Genomic DNA, 19535 nt, shown 5'->3' with positions numbered 1-19535 from the left:
AGTCTCGCCAGATCCAGCGAGGCTCAACCTCGCCAGACGACTAGGGAGGCTCAAGCTTGCTGGCGTCGAGCGAGGCCTCGGCCTCACCAGATCAACGAGATCGAGCCTCGCCCGACGCTGGCGAGCTCGAGTCTTGCCGGATCCAACGAGGCTCGACCTCACCGACACCGGCAAGGCTCGAGACTCACCGGATCTGGCGAGGCTCAAGCTCACTGGCATCGGGTGGGGCCTTGGCCTCGCCGGATCGGCAAGATCGAGCCTTGCCCAACGCCGGCAAGCTCGATCTCGCTTGTGGCTGATCGCCGGCGGCCGGCTAAAGAAGAAGGAAAAAAAAAGAGAGAAAAGAGAAAATAATTATTAAAATTAAAAATGATATTTTAAAAAATAAAAATTACAAAAATTATGTTTTTAAAAATAAAAATAATTTAAAAATATATTTAAAAAATTAAAAATACGATTTTTTAAAAATATTTTAAAAAGAATTATAAAAAATTTCCATTAAATTTGTATTGCATAAAACTTGTTAAAATATTTTTATGTAATACAATAAGTAGGTTTTAGCAATATGGATCGGGTATGGGTCGAGTATGAGTTAGGTCGGGTATGAGTCACTATATTTACACTACAAAAATATGGGTCAAAACGGGTTAAATGAGTCAAATATGGGTCGACCCATTTTCGACCCGACCCACCCATTTGCCACCCTAGTCCGGGAGGCTGCACCTCCAAGGTATGTACATCATCGCTCTATTTTAGTAAGCTGAGTCTGAACGTTGTCATTTAAGCTTGATTGAAAATCGAATACAAATTAGGACTAAGATAGTAGTCTGAGCACGCTTTGATGTCACTGAAATTGTCTAGATCAGAATTAGTACTTCTATGATGTTTCTGTACTCTGTGTTTGAAGCGATCACCAATTGTTCCTGAAAATGCTTGATTGAGATAGCATATTTATTCGAGAGGCTTCTCCTAGAAATTGAATGCATCCCCCACCCCGCCCCCCGGCCCCTAGGGCTCGAGTACTTTGGTTGGGTGCATATGTGGTGGCGGTCGTGGTGGTTTGTAGTTGATCATTGGTGGAGCAAGACATGTTTAACCCTCTATATGAAGCTTGTAAATGTCATTCTTGGGCAAAATGCTCATGGACTTTTGTTGCTTAAGGCGAAGGATGGACATCAATGTTGAATGTTGAGCTTTTAGGTTGAACAGCTTGGTCATGAATAGTAACGGAAGAAGACCAGACCAAAGCTTGTGTGTTCAGGAAATAATGGAGGAAGAGAGTAAAGGTAAGGAAAGAGGAAGCTAGGGAAATCTGCAGAAATGGATGTTCTGGAAACGAAGGACCGAGGAGGAATATGTAAGAGTTTTCCTAATATGGACTACATTAATTGATATTGTAATTTACTGTTTTTACGATTACCGTAAAATAGGGTTGGTCTAAAGAGAGATAGAAGGTTTCTTAATTAGTCTAATATGGGTTGGCTAGTGTGGGCCGAGTTGAGCCTGGCCCGTAATGAAGGGGACTGGCTGGAAACTATATAAATAGTGCTCAAGTCTCTCCTCTAACCCTAATTCTCACATGTATCCTCACCTAAGGGGCGTTTACCTAACTCTAAACGTGAGGGGGGCTGCCTCATTGAGCTAGTGATACAGAGGGCAATAGAGGAGAAGGACTTGATGCGTGGATCCCCTTGATATATGTGGGTAATCCTTTTCTGCTTCCGCTTTATGTTTGATGGATCCCAAAACAGGTGCGTTAATATTTCTACTCAATTATGCATGTTCTTGTTCTGGTTATGGAGATCTTGGGGTTGTGCAATTTGCGTCCGACATGTGGTATCAGAGCAACCATAACCCTAGAACTCGAACGCAATTGGTTTTGCCCTAATTTGTATGGATCTACCCTAATTTGTATGGATTAGCCCTAATTGGTACTGATCTTGTCCTAATTTGTGATTTTCGAGACTTTTTGTTCAATAAAAATTAAATTAAATCACAAATTTGGATTAGGGGAGATGAGACGAGCAAGAGGGTCGGCGGCGTGTCGCCAGGGGATGCTGCACGCGCCCCCACGCGCGGCCACGCGCCGCTTGGGCGTCGAACGCGCGCCGCGCGTGAGCCGCACGCGCCGCACACTCAGGCGGCGCATACGGGCGCGTGGGGGATTATTTTGGCGCGTGGTTGGCGGCGTTTGACTCGTATGGTGATTTCCTATCTTGTGGTATATTTATTTTATATGTTTGGTGGTTTTATTGATGTGAAATTGCATATGGAATCCCAAATACATGTATTTTTAGTGTATTTTTGCGTATTTTTCTTATATTTTCTGTGATTTTGGAAATACAGGTGATGGGTTATTAGTATGTTATCACATAATAAAAAGGTGTGATTCATCAATGAAAATCAAACTTTATTGTGAACTGAAGCTGGCTTAATGAGATACAATTCGTATGAGATTGTATTTGAGCTATGTATTAAGCTGATGAGAAACAGTAAAGATTATGAAACTTTTGTTACTCAAGTATACTCCTTTACACACTGGTAATCTTTGAATGATAAACAATTTAAGGACTCGTGACCAAACTGATGTACTGATTAACACATCTACTGAATGTGGGTAATGCATGTCAATTAAGTTACTGCATATTATACATGAACTCATCTGGTCACTTGTTAATGTCTATCAAGTTGAATTTTTTTTATGGTTAAGGAGTATAACAACATTTATGCAGAGCAATAGTATCTACTGTTAAATTTTAGATATTTGGTTCTCTGGTTTGACTTAATTAATAGGCCACTAGTTGAAGTAATGATATTTGTTACCTAAAAATGATTAATAAATCAGTTGTTGGCCTTGGAGTCATTTTTGCCTTATGAACTCATGAGTGATAATGGATCAGTTGTCAAGCTTGTCGATTTGGTGTACCCTGTATTACTATTGATGTTAATTTGTGAGAGATATTATAGATCAGCATTCTTTTTATGTTGTTCTGGTAATATGTAATTGGGGTGCATAAGAGATGTTTTATTCTCTATTATGAGAAGTTTCTTGTGTTACTGTGATCAATTATCTCATTGGAATCTGTCTTTCAGGTTCGTTATATATATATATATATATATATATATATATATGTATGATTAATTTTTTATTAATGAATAAAGCAATATAATTAGCATGATATGTGATTTTGGTGATATGCTGCCCCTATCACTAAAGTTAAAATCACATGTATATGGTATATGTGAAGAGTAAAGTTTATATCCCTGGTATGAGAGAATTTCAATGATTCAATTGAGTAGTGACCGCCAAAGTGGCACGCTTGATTGAGTTTGAGAAATTTCGGTCCCGTATGATAATTGGGATGTCTCCTAGTCTAATGCGTAATCATACTCCCAAAGGAGGTGATTGTGTATTAGTTCATGGAGGGATACATGATAGTGTAGTGGAGGAGTGACTGATTCTAGTGATTCATATGCCCAAAGGTGATGAATTCACGAAGAATTGGAATATATTCTCATAATCGCTATTATGTGGGGAGTGTACAACTGCATGTCATGTATTCTGCCCAAAGGTGATTATATGATTATGCATGTAACTCTCTGGATGTGTACTTGTATGTCAAGTTACACAGTGCTCACATGATGCTAATTATATACATTGCTTGATTTTCAGTCACATTTTCTGTAATTAATAACTTCATTATTATTGAGGTTTTTACTGCTTCAAATTTTAAGTTATGGACATATGATTTACTGCTTGAGAAAAGAGCAATAGAATTTGTTTACTGTCCATGAGAACACTTGAAAAGAGGTTTGCTTGCGAATTGCACTGTTATAAGATGATGGAAACCTTAGTTGCTTAAAATTATGTCTTGTCTGATATTGAAATTAGGACACATCTACAAAGATTGTGTTTAAGTCTTAATGACATATACATCTCGTATATGATTAAAAGGTTGTCAGGTTTAACAGTGGCTATGAGTAGTTTGATAAGTATGACAATGCGAAATAACTTAAAGGGTCATTTGTCAAATACTTGGTAGATTCTGGGGTGGTAACTTAATTACTATGCTTGAAAATCTTGATAAAAGATTCACTCAAAATTATTTTGTATCTTACCTAGATTGTTCAAAAGGGTATTGATTTTATGACCCTAAAGAAGGTACAATAATTATGGAATCTCCTGTACCATAGACTAAACTTGTTGAGGTTCAAGGTACTATTCTTGATATAATTTATAATGAAATTTCTTAAACCTCTCAAGTGTATAATGAAGTGGTTGCAGCTTTATTAAGGAGATTTGTTAAGGAAAGACGATCAGTTATACCATTAGACTATATAGTCTATTTGTGAGAGCATGATTACAATATCCACTATATGGTTGATGTAATGACATATTTATAAATGTCGTTTTTTATTCTCAATCAAGTATGTGATTAGATGCCATAAAAGGCGATATACAATCTATGAAACATCATAGTGTTTGGAAACTAACTTACTTGCCTAAAAATTACAAGTTCATTAGTTGCAAATTGGCGTACAAAATTAAAAGAATTTCAAAGAAAGATTGTGGAATTTAAAGCCAAATTGGTAACTAAAGTTTTCACTCTGAAAGAGGGGTGGATTGTTTATAGTGAAGAAATAAATATTTTTTTTTGGTAAAAAGTGAAGAAATAAATATTTCTTTCTAGTATTTTTAAAGATTCTTTCAGAGTGAACGTGGCATTAATAATTTATTTTGATATGGAGTTACGCCAAATAGATACAAAATCTATATAGTGCAACTGGATGATTTTGCAGCAGATTTAAGTAAACTTGTATGTAGACTGAAAAGTTCTAATTCATGGTCTTAAGCAAGTTTCTAGACAATATTATTAAAGTTTCATAGTGTTATTATTTTGTTCAATTGAGAACAATGTAATTCAATATATTGCAAGGTTAGTGGGAGGAAATTTATTTTTTCTCATACTTTATGTACATGATGTTTTGCTTACAAGTTGTGACCTTGAGACATCTTATATCTTTTGTACTGAGGTCTGTAAGGATTGTTTTTTCCATATTATATTAGATTTTCTCGGAGGACATTTGTGACATCCTGAAATTCGACCCCGTTTCGATAAAGTGAAATGGGCATTTCGTCGACGTGCCTATGTCCATTTTTCTCTGAGCTGATCACTCACGAGTTAACTAACCTATTAGGTAAAGCCGTTAAGGGATGTATCAGCTGTAAAATCCCTAAAAGCTACCTAATTGGTTGGATTGAGCTAAAATCACGTCTGATCAATTTTTAACCACGAAATTAAACTTGATTTCGGGAATCGAATTTTAAGCGCGTCATAATTCTTATTTTTAGGATCCTGTCTCATTGTCCGTCAAATTGTTGACGAGTCCAAAATTTCAATAAAGAAATTATCGGAAGAAAAATTGAAATCCGAAAGAAATTAGAAAGGGAAAGAGAAAAGAAAATCAAATAAGAAAAGTATTGTTGTTTATTTTTCTTTTTCTCACTCTCTCCCTTCTCTTTTCTTTTCTCTCCCCTCTCCCTTTCCCCCTCGTGCGATTCCCCCCACCGCCTGCCCTCTCTCTCTCTTTCTTTTCCCTCTTTGACCAGTCAATACCTATCCTCTCTCTCTCCTCTCTCTCTCTCTCTCTTTCTTTTTCTTCTTCTTCCTCCTCGTGCATCCGAAGAAGCGAACCGTAAGAGGAAGCTCGAGCAGAAGCCGCCGTTCGTTGAAGCCGCCGCGCCGCCCGTCCCGCCGCCCGCACCCGCGACGCCCGCCAACGCCCCGCGTCCGTCGCCGCTGCCGCTCCTCCCCTGCGCGAATCGGCCCCTGCTCAGCTCGGTTTCGCCCCGACCAGCCCCCGTCCGGCCACCTCCGGCCGCCGTTCGACCCCGCCGGACCTTCCCGGCGTCCCCATCACCCTCCGCCGGCCTTCCCTCTCCGTTTTGGCCGCCGGAGCAGCCCCGGCCAGCCCCGACCAACAACCCACGAAATGGGTTTACAACGGCTTTAGGCCCGCTTTTGAGCCGTTTCCGGGCCCCGAACCCGAGCCGTGCTTTGGAGTTTGTTGTTCCTCGCGTTGCCCCCGTTCGATTGATCCGATTTGTGCGCAATTTGGTGAGTAATCTCACTAATCCCGGATTTGTTGGCTAATTATGCTTAAGGTTGGTTTAGTTTTAATTAATTATGTTTAGGTTGTTAGATTAAAATAAATTAGCAATTATTAGTCAATTGTGATGCGATTTAGATAAATTGATTGCGCAATTAGCAAGTAGACGTGGTCTACTAATTATTGGAAGTGCCTCGGGATTTTTCCCGACCCTTAGTGGGCTCCAATTAGGCTTTTCGGGCCTAAGTGGAATTTTTTTAGTATTTAAATATTAATTTTCGAAATTAAATTAAATAATTATTTATTTTCCGAAAATTCATCTGAGATGGCCCGGGACCGGAATTTTATGCTAGTGACTGTGATGAAGTCCATTGATTTAATTGGGCTATATTTTGTGCTAAATTGAATTTTTAATAATTATTAATTAATTTTCGAAATTAATTAAGTAATTATTTATTTTTTGAAATTAAGAAATTGATGGCCGACGACCGAAATCTCGTGTTGATCGTCGTGGCGCAGTCCGTTTATTTATTTGAGCTCCACGTTGTATGTAATTGAATAAATTGTGATATTTTAGGGATTTACCCTAAATTGATTGGAATTGATTGAGATTGAATTGTTGATTGGTAAATGGCCAAGTATGTTATTAAGCATTTATAATGCTTTGTTGAGTTGATTTAATTATTTGATTGAGAAATAGTGGGCAGTGGTTGTCGGTATTGAAAGTAGATTGGTAATCACTTGAAAGAGGACACGTGGGCTCGGTGAATTGGAATATCACCGGGAGAATGCACGTGAATTCAGTGGTTGAATATGTCATCTTGGCGAAAAGGTCGCTTGAGAGAATGCACGTGGCTCGGAGACTCGGTATGTCATCCTGGAGAATGCACATGGCTTGGTGACAGTGTTTGGCATCTAAAAGGGCACGTGGGCTCGGTGAATTGATGCATCACTTTGGTGAGATAGCACCTAAGAGAAGGCACGTGGGCCCGGGCATCGTAAAAAGGACACATGGCTCAGTGATCTGATGCGTCACCTTGGCAATTGAGTGCCTTAGAGAATGCACGTGGGTCCAGTATTTGAGAATAGCATCTAAAAGGGCACGTGGCTCGGTGACTTGATGTACCACCTTGATGAAGAGGTCGCCTTAGAGTATGCACGTGGGCCCAAGGTTTGAGGCACGTGGCTCGGAGACTTGGAATGTCGTCCTGGAGAATGCATGTGGCCTAGCTTTTAAATATCCCACAGTGGGGATTGATTTGTATGACATGTAATCGACTAGTTCGATTTGTTTTGAGTAAATGGGTGCCTATTGTGAATTGTACTGACTTGTAGGTGGGATCTGAGGCCAAGGTAAGTCCTCTGTCCTGTGCGTGTTTAGGCAGCCTATAGTATAATGGTTTACTAATCGGGCTTAGTGGGGTAGAACTCGCTGAGACGTAGTCTCATCCCAGTTTGGGGAAAATCATTTCAGGACCCCGTTGAGGAGCTGAGGAGGAATCTGAGAAGGAGTACTCTGCGATGAAACTTAAGCAGAAAGATTTTTGGGAGAAGAAGATAATCCCGAGAAGGGCCTTGAGTACGGCTCGGATGGCTGAGAGTTTATTTTCTTTTGAGATCTCATTTTTGATGTGATTAAAGTTTAGAGTAAAAATTTGTAGAATGCTTTGGTTTGTGTTTTGTATAAAGGTTTGGTTATAAATTTCAATATGAAAATATGGCCCTGCTTTTCTATCCCATCGTTTTATTGTCTGGGGATTTTAACTGTTTCCGCATGTGCTTAATAAATGAAAGGGTCAGCGATACATTGTCCTGGGATATCGCATTATAAAATCGACTAAGAGAATGATGTGTGCGTGCCCGAGGATCGGGGCGTGACAACATTTGCTGATTGTATATTGGAAATATTCAATATACATCATTGCAAGCTAGGAATTGCTCCTGTTGTTAAGGGTGATGGACTAAATCTATTACATTGTCCTTATTTAGATATTGAGAAAATCTAATTAAATGGTGTACCTTGTGTCAGTGCACTTAAAAGTATAATGTATGCTCGAATTTGCACTAGACTAAAAGTTGTCTTTGTGACGGGACTTCTAGGCAGATATCGATCAAATCCAAGACCCGATCACTGGGTTGCTGCCAAGAAGATTTAAAGGTACTTAAAGAAGACAAGAGATTATATGCTAATTTATAGGCATGTTCAATTCTTGCAGTTAGTAGGGTATTTAGATGTAAACTTTGCTGGCTGTTCTGATGATATGCAATCAATAACAGAATACATATTTATGTTAGCAGTAAGTACATAATACACATTCTTTTAGGCTGTTACTTAGGCTTTTAGGCTTCAGAACCTCATGAAAGGAGTTGATTGTTTTAACTTTATGGATAGACCCATACGGTTGTATTAAGATAACAAATTTGCAGTATTATTTATTTACTACAGAGGTCTCAAGGGATCTAAATATATGGTGGTCAAATATTTTTTACCATAAAGAAACGGTACAGAAAAGGTGACTTATAATATAACATATTTTCACAGATGATGTGGTTACAGATCCACTAACTAAAGGCCTATGCCCATGTGTATTTGAGTGACATGTCATTAGCATGGGCCTAGAAGTATCTTCGGATACTGTTGTTTAGTGGGAGCTATTTTGGCTTTACTCTGATAAATGTTTCATCTGTGTTCGTTACACTTTGTAATGGTTTGATATGTATCAATTTTTGCATTCAATAAAATATTTTAAATGTATTGTTATTATGTTGAATACATATTGATAAAGTCTCAAGAGATTGTATAAACCTTGAGTGAAGGCTAGGGGCATCCGGGCATCCGGTTATTAGCCTTGTGCATATGTCTTGTGATACATAAAGAAAGGTTAACCATAAGGACAAGACATATGTGGGTTCATTGGAACCATAAAGCATTCTCTAGTGGCACAAGTTTTTGTGACACATAAGGTAAGAGAATAGTGACTGACAAATGGGATCTCTCTATAAGAGATGTTATCCATTTGACACACTACCATATTGAATCAATATCAATAAAGTTGAGAACATTCGTGACCATGGAAGGCTCTGTGTGTATACATGCAGTTACCGCCATGATTCGGTGTTTAAGACTTTATGGGATAGGATTGACTATTAAGAATTATCTCTAGACCAAATGTGCGCACATATGGTACGATTTCAATTAATATAGTTCAAGTGGGAGAATGTAAGAGTTTTCATAATGTGGACTAAATTAATTGATATTGTAATTTACTGTTTTTACAGTTACCGTAAAATAGGGTTGGTCTAAAGAGAGATATAAGGTTCCTTAATTAGTCTAATATGGGTTAGCTAGTGTGGGCCGAGTTGAGCTTGGTCCGTAATGAAGGGGACTGGCTGGAAACTCTATAAATAGTGCTCAAGTATCTCCTATAACCCTAATTCTCACATGTATCCTCACCTAAGGGGCATTTACCTAACGCTAAACGTGGGGGCGCCTCATTGAGCCGGTGATACAGAGGGCAATAGAGGAGAAGGACTTGATGCGTGGATCCCCTTGATATATGTGGGTAATCCTTTTCTGCTTCCGCTTTATGTTCGATGGATCCCAAAACAGGTGCGTTAATCTTTCTACTCAATTATGCATGTTCTTGTTCTGGTTATGGAGATCTTGGGGTTGTGCAATTTGCGTCCAATAGAATAATGATGATGATGATGATGATGATGATGATGATATTTATAGTAAAAATAATAAAATGATAGAATCACAAAAGCCAAAAGGGCCATGCGTTATCATTCAAGAAAAGAAACTTTCATAAGAAATTGAGCAACTTTTTTAGCAGGTTAATATTGCTATAAAAGCAATACTTAATAATTCGAGAAAGAAGGAAAAGAAAAAACCGTGGTTAAGAAGACACCAATTGGTTTTTTCAATACATATTAATCAAGGGGACGAGCAATAACAATTAGGCACCTCCTCAAATTCCTTCTCATAATTTCTTCAGCTCCTGTGCTTCGTTCTTTCGTTACAACTTTTCGTGCAGTTGTCCATCAAAAGGGGACCCAACAAAGACAAAGAAAAGAGGACGAAGCATTGGTGGTCGAAACATGAAGAATAGAAGCAACCTCTCTCGTTTCTCGCCATCTTTGGATTGGTAAATTTGATTAATGATTACTGGGTTTTAGCTGATTTCACGTTCAAAGTACTGAATTTTGACATTTTTTTAATTACCAAGTGCAGAAATTAATCAGCATAATTTTCAAGTTCAGAAACCCAAATTGTTGGGTGCCAATATGCACTAGTTGAATTTTCAAGCCACTAGAACTATTGGCTGAACTATTGTTCTAGAGGAGGGAATAATTACTCAATCAAGTTTAAGGCTGCATTTGGGAATAACTTTACAAAGTCCTTTGGACCTCCAAAAGCCTTTGGGCAATTGCAAGTGTGTTTGGCACTTATTTTTGGGGTACATTTTCCAAATGCTAGTATTTCCAAGGCCTTGTATGGGCATTGAGCTCAAGGCCGCCTCTCCCCTGCCTTGGCTTTCTGGCATTCTCGGCATACAACAGTACCCGAGTTAATGAATATTTTGAATTTCCAATCTTACCCTCACTCACTAATCATAATTCCACATTACCCCCTTTTCTAACGTAGAAACCTTTTAGATCTGTCATGCTTCTTCCTTTGCCTCTCTTCGCTCGCGCGCTTGCCTAACGAAATGTAGCCTCGCGAACATTGCTCGCCCGGTCGCCTGCGGTCCCCTAATAGATGGTTGCCGCCGATCGCTTGGTTGACGGTCGCATTGTCGCCTAGATCTGTTGTTGTGAGGCTTGCCAAGGTAGCAGGATGCTGGCGCACTGCGCCTAGGGTCTGGTGACCTCAAAGCCCTTGCCTGGGCTTCGAAGTAATCCAAGAAATTATCATCGCATATTCAACGACCATGGAAGCTCTGAAGAAATGGAATGTCACCTTCACGAAGCATTTGACGTTGAAGCTGAAGTGCGAGGTCTATCGCGACGGCTTCTCTCTCTCCGTAATGCCATCTACAAGGTCTTCACTTTCACTATAATCTCTGCTGCTACTGATGTTCAATGCTTATTTGATTGGTGTTGATTCATCCGGTTGTGTTGGTCGTGACTCCACGTTTGTTGGTTGTTGTCTGTGGACCAATCTGTTTTCATTTTCTAGCGAACTTTAATTTGTTGTCAGTCTTTCGATGTTTTTATTTTGTTATGGGCTTAATCTAACTTTGGAGTTTTGACTTTGATTAGCAAGGCTTGGGGGCATCCAGGATTTTGTGTTTTGATGATTGAATTAAGTCGAGTGATTTGTTCAATAGTCTTGCTACAGTTGGTTTCTGGCGAGATGTCAATATTTGCTTGTTTAGTGTAGAAATATGAATTCTGAGTTGAAGATTTTGTGCTTCTTCAACATTTGGTCTTCTTCTTGTCCTTGGTTTTGTTGATGCTAACTTATGCTATTCTACTCTTTTGTAGTTCCATCTTGATTATTTGTAATGATCTTTGAAATAAAATCACAGCTATTAATTTTCTTTATATTGGTGGATGACTCGCTAGCATTGTCAATCATACGAAAGAGTGAGATTGACGCTCATTTTCTCTGTGGCAATGGGCACAAAGAGAGCAAGGATTCTTTTCCTTTTTTGGCCAGAAATGCATCAGACTTAATCTTTATTGCTTTAGAGTTCAGAGTACGACCTCTCAACGGATATCAGAACTAATATCCTTGTCTAACAAAGTTGTCAGTGAAAGAGATGCGAGTAATTCTCCTCCGAGGACATAAACACTGCCTAACTTGTGTAGCTACCCAATTAGCATAGTAAGAGAGCAAAGACTTGTCAATATCTTGGGCCTCAACCAATAACATTAGAAAGAAAGATAAGTTCAAGTAACTTTTACAGTTAGCAAATATCTTGCTAGAATTATCTTTTGCTTCATATTTTCATTTCCGACCATTTCAACAAAGATAGCATTTTCGTCCTTGCTGCTGTTGGTGCATCAAAATTTGAAACCTAATGGAGCTTTGTGGAGTTTTGGAATAATTAGGTCTTGCGATTTTGTGCAAAACTTTGATGTGTTCTCATAATTTGAAAATTTGTTAGACTGAAGGTATTGTTGAAAATTTATGTCCTGTGATTCTTTATGCTATTATTTATTATTTGCTAATCTCCTTACTTATGATGGGACATTCACTGATCTTATCTCTATTTCCAGTGACAAGCTCCTCTGTGTGGGTTAACTTATCCGCTGCTGCAACATTAATCATTGCCCTTCTCTATTTTTCAATGGATTTCGATATGCGAAGGAAAGCTGCAGTATATAACAGCAAAAAACCTGCAAGCACCACTGCATCTCTAAAGAAACCTGTTCAAACTCCTAAAGTTGTTACATAGTAGAAATGGAGAAGTAAAGTGAGTTCTCCTGTGGTTGAAGATGCAGTGGATTGCTTTACTAGGCATCTAGTATTCGAGTGGGTCACAGATCATTTGTTCTTTAGTTGAGTGGGAATGCTCTCATCTCTGACTTTATTATGTTTGAATCAATGTAGCATCTCGTGGCTTCGCAGTTCTCTTTTGCTCTTGGACATGTATTTCCCCATGGTTTGACATGTTGATGGATGTTTTATTTTCCTGCGCTTAGGCTTATTACGATGTTTATTCACGTGCTGCTCAGTTTCTTCACCTAGTTCCCCATGACCGATGTGGGACTGCTTCATTCCCTACATTATTCATGGTTGTATTACCGAAAATGTCTGCTACTTTTGATAGCTTTCCATTTACTTTCTTTATTTAAAGGAGCACACGCGCGAAGGAAAGCAATATATAATGGCCATTTTTCCTCTAGATTTTCTCTCTATCACCATTCACCGTCCACCACCCCCAGTCACTGTCGGCCATCCCAAGTGCTCGAGCTCATTCGCAGTAGAAATGGAGCACACACCAGGGAACAAAGATGGCCAAAAACCACCGAGGTTCAACGCTCTTTGCCATTCCCAAATCGTCTAGCTCTGTTCTAGTCCGTTTTGAGGCCAAGAAATCCCAAGAGTTCAAGTCCTCCTACAAAGCTTCTTCGCTGGTGCCAACCACCCGAATCGATGCCTCTAAGAGCTCCATTATCTGTTCGATCGCCATCTGTGGCCAAAGGCTGCATCTCCAAGGTTTGTACATCATTGCTCTATTTGAGTAAGCTGAGTCCGAACATTGTAATTTCAGCTTGAGTGAAAATCGAGTACAGATTGGGAATAAAATAGTAGTCTGAGCATACTTTAATGTCACTGAAATCGCCTGGATCAGAATTAGTACTTCGATGATGCTTCTATACACTGTGTTTGAAGTGATCACCAAGTGTTCATGAAAATGCTTGATCGAGATCACATATTTACTCGAGAGGCTTCTTTTAGAAATTGAATGCATGCATGTTTATCTCATACTCAGATCGTGATACCTGCATATGTTTTGCTAGTCTTGTTGTTGTTGTTGTTGTTGTTATTGTTGTTGTTCAACCTAAAAGCTCAACAGTCACCATTAACAGCAACAACAGTAACAACAATAATAATATTTATAGTAAAACTAATAAAATGATAGAATCACAAAAGCCAAAAGGGCCAGGCGGTATCATTCAAGAAAAGAAAATTTCATAAGAAATTGACCAACTTTTTAGGCAGGTTAATATTGCTATAAAAGTAAAACATGATAATTCGAAAAAAGAAGGAAAGGAAATTTATATACGATAGACATAGTAACATATTTTTGGATTGGTAAATTAGATTAACAATCACTGAGTTTTAATTGATTTCACGTTCAAATTACCGAATATTGATTTTTTTTTTTTAATTACCAAGTGTAGTAATTAATTAGAAAAATTTTCAAGTTTAGAAATCCCAAATTGTCGGGTGCCCATATGCACTAGTTGAATTTTGAGGCCTCTAGAACAATTGGCTGAACTATTGTTCTAGAGGAAGGCAATACTTACCCAATCAACTCTAAATCTACTATACAACTATTAATTCAGTCATAAACTTTTAAATTTGTACATAAAATTTTAATATAGTCCTTATGGCCTATTGGTGCTGAAAATTGCTAACATGACATCTAGTTATCCCTAACTGTTTAGCATGCCACGCTGACATGGACCATTTAATTGCTCCACGTCAGTAATTTTCGGCAACAGTTGGTTGGGAGGATGACACTAGAATTTCATGCAAAAGTTTAGGACTATAGTAGCAAAATTGAAGAATTTAGGATTAAAATGACATCCATACAATAAGTTTATAATAGAATTGGTAATTGTGACATCCCGATTTTTCAATTCTATTTTTAATAAATTGAGACGGGCATTTCGTTGGCACGCATATAGTTCTTTTCCTTGATTCGGTCACTCATATGAAAACTAGTCTATCAAGTGAAGCCGTTAAGAGATTCTAATGTATCAGACTCAAGAATTTGACTAGGAAGGGACCTTTCAACCGAGCTAATCTGCAAGGGTCATTACGACACAATTAAAAATCGATTAGAGATCGGAGATAGGTTGACTCGACAAAGGCATGTGATCATGTGTGGGTGATTCCACCATATCACACAATTCTTGTTGATCGGCACTAGACCAACTTTTCTATCGATTTGGATACCCTGTGTCAATATTTGAAACCTTCGAATTACCTCGACAACCGAGAGTCGTTAATGTATGAAAGATGTACATTGTGGCTTGAATTGATCAACCACAGGTCAAATGCACAAAAATTTCTAAAAGATACATGGTAGATTAGAACGCGCTAATATCATGCCAGAGTGAAATTAACCGTGAAATTAAAAGCGAATTCGGAAATTGGGAGCCCTAGCGTGTCACAAATCATTTTAGGATCATTAACTTATCTTCAGAAGATTTTTCATGCAATCAGAGTTTTTCAGCAGATCATTAACGCCAGTGCTGTTTCTTCTTCGCCCACACACCTGACAAGCTCACTACTCTGCCTTCATCCAAACTCCTGGCCGTTGTCCTTTGTAGCCGCGCATTCAGACCGTCAATCGTTGTCCCGCAGCTGCTCGCCGTCGCTAGAGGTCCCACCTTGTCGCCGGCGCCACCACCAGTCACCGCCTGAGTTACCCCCGTCTCCTACCGCCTTTTTCATGTGCCACCAGCCGCCGTGCAGCCCCCTTCCAGCCGAGGTCAATAGCTAGTAGTTCCAGCAAGATCCGGTTCTTCAAGGCTTATTTTGGATGCCTTTCGGTCCTCATTGGTGTTGCTCCATGTAGATTTGTCGACGGCCTTGTCATGCTCTTCGCTGAAGACTCATCATAAAGCGATTCCGGTGAGTTTAGCTCACTAAATCTTGATTAGAGGGTTAATGATACATTAAGTGTGTTTGGCTTAGGTTGATTGAGATTAGGTTGGTAGATAGATTTAATTAAATGTGGATTATATTAGGGGGTGTGATTTAATTAAAGTATGTTTAATTAGGGTTAAATGGTTGTTTATATTAGAATAACCCGTGATTAGACATAAATGTTTTATTTTTGATTTAATTAAATATTTCAATTATTTTTTTATTAATTTAATAATATTACTGTTCGAAATTATTAAATTATTATTTAATTAAATTCGGAAAAAAATAATTATTTAATACATTTCAAAAATTATTTCGAGGCCTCATTTTCTCATAATTTCGTGCCGATCGTTACTATGTGCTCAAATTATGAATATGATGATTGGATATTGCAAATTGAATGTTGATTGTGAAAAATATGGATTATTATTTTAATGGAAGCCTTGAGGGAAATGCAAAGTGCCTTGGGCTAAGTATGAATTGTTGTGTGATAATTAAGAGGAATTGTCTTGAGCTATTGAGCTGGATTTGCCCCTATATGGGATGCCCCATACAACGGATGTGGGTTGCAGTTGATTATGGGCCTATGCTCCTTCCGGAATGCCGTCAATGCACTGACGAAGCCACACTCCAAGGTGGGGAGGCGATGCCTGGCATTAATGTTAGTAGATAGCCGAATTGCGAGTAGGCTATGCCCTTGTGTGGCAGTGAATAATAATTGGAACGCTTGTTGTGATTGTGAATTATGTGAAATTGATTGTGTTCCAATGGTTTAAGTTCTTTTTACTACTTATGATTGAGTGATACGAACTATACTAACCTGCAGGAAGGAAATAAAATGAGGTAAGTATTCTATGTTGTGTAGCTAGGCTACTCTTGGGTGTATTTTCTTTCTAATAGGGGTTTAGGAGGGGTGAACTTGTTGAGACAATGTCTAACCCCGTTGTGGGAAAAATATTACAGGTCCTTAGATGGTGGAGCGGCACATGGGGTATGGGGTCCCGCGGACGATAGACTACCCTGACGTGGGAGTTGGTTGAGTCCGTGGTTGGGGTCGATGAGGGACTACCTGAGTTGGTTCCTCATCGATACAAGGCATGGTTCATCGGCTTCCGTCAAGGGGGTCAGGAAGGTCCATTGCGAGGTTTTGACAGACCTCCTATTGGGACTGGAGAGTGGGAGGCTGCACACCTTATGGACCTGGACACCCCTGATGGTGTTGTGATAGATCCAGAGCCCCTGATGGCCATGGAGGAGGACCCATCATCTCCAGAGACTGTGAAGTCAGATGTGGGATCGATGAGTGAGTTCGACTAGTAGTCTTAGGACCGTTCCTTCTTTTGGTAGACCGATCTTTTGTGCAGGCTGACTGTCACGCCCCAATCCTCGGGGATGCGCCCATCCTTCTTTTTGGTCAATTTTAAAGTGCGATATCCCAGGACTAAGTATCGCCGACCCTTTCATTTTATTACGCAGGCGGAAGCAGTTATAAATCCCCAGACAATAAAACAATGGGATAGAAAATCATGCCATATTTTTCATATTGAAATTCACAACCACACTTTCATTAACAGCACAACTCATAGTATATTTACAATACTATTCACAACATACTTGTCTCACACCTATCTACATCAAGACAAGGTTTACAAAATGGATGGGATCTCAAACCACATCCGGGTTATACTCAAGATCCCTCTCTGGATCATCTACTTCTTCAAAAGTCTTTCTCCCCTTCAGGTTCCTCCTCCTCAACTTCTCCTTAAGGTCCTGAAATGGTTATTCAACAACCAATGAGATCACGTCTCAACAAGTTCCAAACTTTTAAATTTTACCAATATAGTTTTAAATTTGTACATAAAATTTTAATATAGTCCTTATGGCCTATTGGTGCTGAAAATTGCTAACATGACATATAGTTATCGCTAACTATTTAGCATGCCACGTTGACATGGACCATTTAATTGCTCCACATCAGTAATTTTCGGCAACAGTTGGTTGGAAGGATGACACTAGAATTTCGCGCAAAAGTTTAGGACTACAGTAGAAAAATTGAAGAATTTAGGATTAAAATGACATCCATACAATAAGTTTATAATAGAATTGGTAATTGTGACATCCCGATTTTCCAATTCTATTTTTAATAAATTGAGATGGGCATTTCGTTGACACGCATACAATTCTTTTTCTTAAGTTGGTCACTCATATGAAAACTAGTCTATCAAGTGAAGCCGTTAAGAGACTCTAATGTATCAGACTCAAGAATTTGACCAGGAAGCGACCTTTTGACCGAGCTAATCTGCAAGGGTCATCACGACACAATTAAAAATCGATTAGAGATCGGAGATAGGTCGACTCGACAAAGGCATGTGATCATGTGTGGGTGATTCCACCAGATCACACAATTCTTGTTGATTGGCACTGGACCAACTTTTCTGTCAATTTGGATACCCTGTGTCAATATTTGAAACCTTCAAATTACCTCGACAACCGAGAGTCGTTAATGTATCAAAGATGTACATTGTGACATCCTAAATTTTTAGAATTCGTTTTCGATTAAATAAATCGGGCATTTCGTCGACGCGCCGATAGTGATATTCTCTGAGCTGATCACTCATGAGATAACTGGATTATCTGTGAAAGCAATTAAGGAATCTAAATGCAATAGACTTGAGAATTCGACCTGGAATTGATTGCTCGACCGTGTTGATTTGCAAGGGTCATTACGGCATTTTCGAAATCGATCAGAGATCGGAGATAGGTCGACTTGACTGAGATGTGTGATCAGAGTATGGGTGATTCCACCTGATTGCAAAATACTCGTCGATCGGCACTAGACCGATTTTTCTATCGTTTTGGTACCCAGTGCCCATAATTGATACCTCGAGATTTTCACGATAATCGAGAGTTGTCAATGTGTCGAAGATGTACATTGTGACTCGAGATAAATCGATCACGGGTCAATTGCACTAAAAATTCCTAAAAGCTACCCGATAGACTAGGTCACGCTAAAAGCGCGCCGGATTGAAAATAACCGTGAATTTGAACCCGATTTCAAAAATTGAAAGTTCTGTGGTGTCACGAGCTATTTGAGGAACATCGACTCATTCTCCGAAGAATTTTCAGAGATTCCAGGATTTTTGTAGAAAATCGAATTGAACGTTGCGGAAAATTAACGGAAATTCGGATGGACTCATTTGAAGGAAATTTGGGCTTTCAAGCCGAGCTATTTGTCGAGGGGCACTTATAGAAATTCTATGGGCTTTTTCTACGAGGAAATTGGACATCAAATATGGGGAATTTGTCAAATATATCGAAGTCCAAAAATTGAAAATTCGGAACCTAGGATAAAGGGTGCATTATTTGCATCAAAATGGATTTATTTTGGACTTATATTTGTTGGAAAGTATTATTGGATAAAGGGGATAAGTATGAGGAGACAAGGGGACCAAGCATTTAAGACATTGGCTAAGATTTTAGACTTTTGGTCTCTCTCTCTCTTCAAGCCTTCTCGGACAAACTTCACCGCCTGTGTCTCTCTCCCCGTTCGTGCGACGCTTCTGCTCCTACCTCAATTTCATTTTCATGTTTTCCCTGCATCTTCATCTTCATTCATTCTCTGCGAACGAAGCCCCACCCAAAATCACTCAGCCTCATCAACGTCCCTGCTCCAGTTCTTCTTGTCTCCCTCAGTCAACCATACTTCTCCACTTTCCATTTTGTTGACCCATCCTCACGCCAGCCCAGTTCCACCGAGCAATTCCTGCTTCGTCCAAGTTCTTTGACGCCAGCTCTCGGTCAACTCGGCGATTACCTCAGCAAGTGTTGACTGCCAAGCCCACCGAATCTGCTTGCTTTCATCTCCTGCGAAGACCTTCAGTTTTGTTGATTGAAGCAGCGTCCTCCGAAGAAGCCAGCTGCCTTCTTCTTCTTTCGGTTTTGGTGAGCTGTCCAGCAGTCTAAAGTTCCCTGCCCCTTTCGCTGCCACTGAAGATCAGCGAAGCTCCTCAAGCTCACTTCATCTCACCGAACTGAAGCGGCCACTGTTGGAGAAATCTGTCCAGAATATTTTGAAGCTGACAAAACG

This window comes from Eucalyptus grandis, chromosome 5, assembly GCF_016545825.1.
Source record: "Eucalyptus grandis isolate ANBG69807.140 chromosome 5, ASM1654582v1, whole genome shotgun sequence".
Taxonomy (NCBI): Eukaryota; Viridiplantae; Streptophyta; class Magnoliopsida; order Myrtales; family Myrtaceae; genus Eucalyptus; species Eucalyptus grandis.
Note: the sequence above shows the minus strand (reverse complement) of the source record.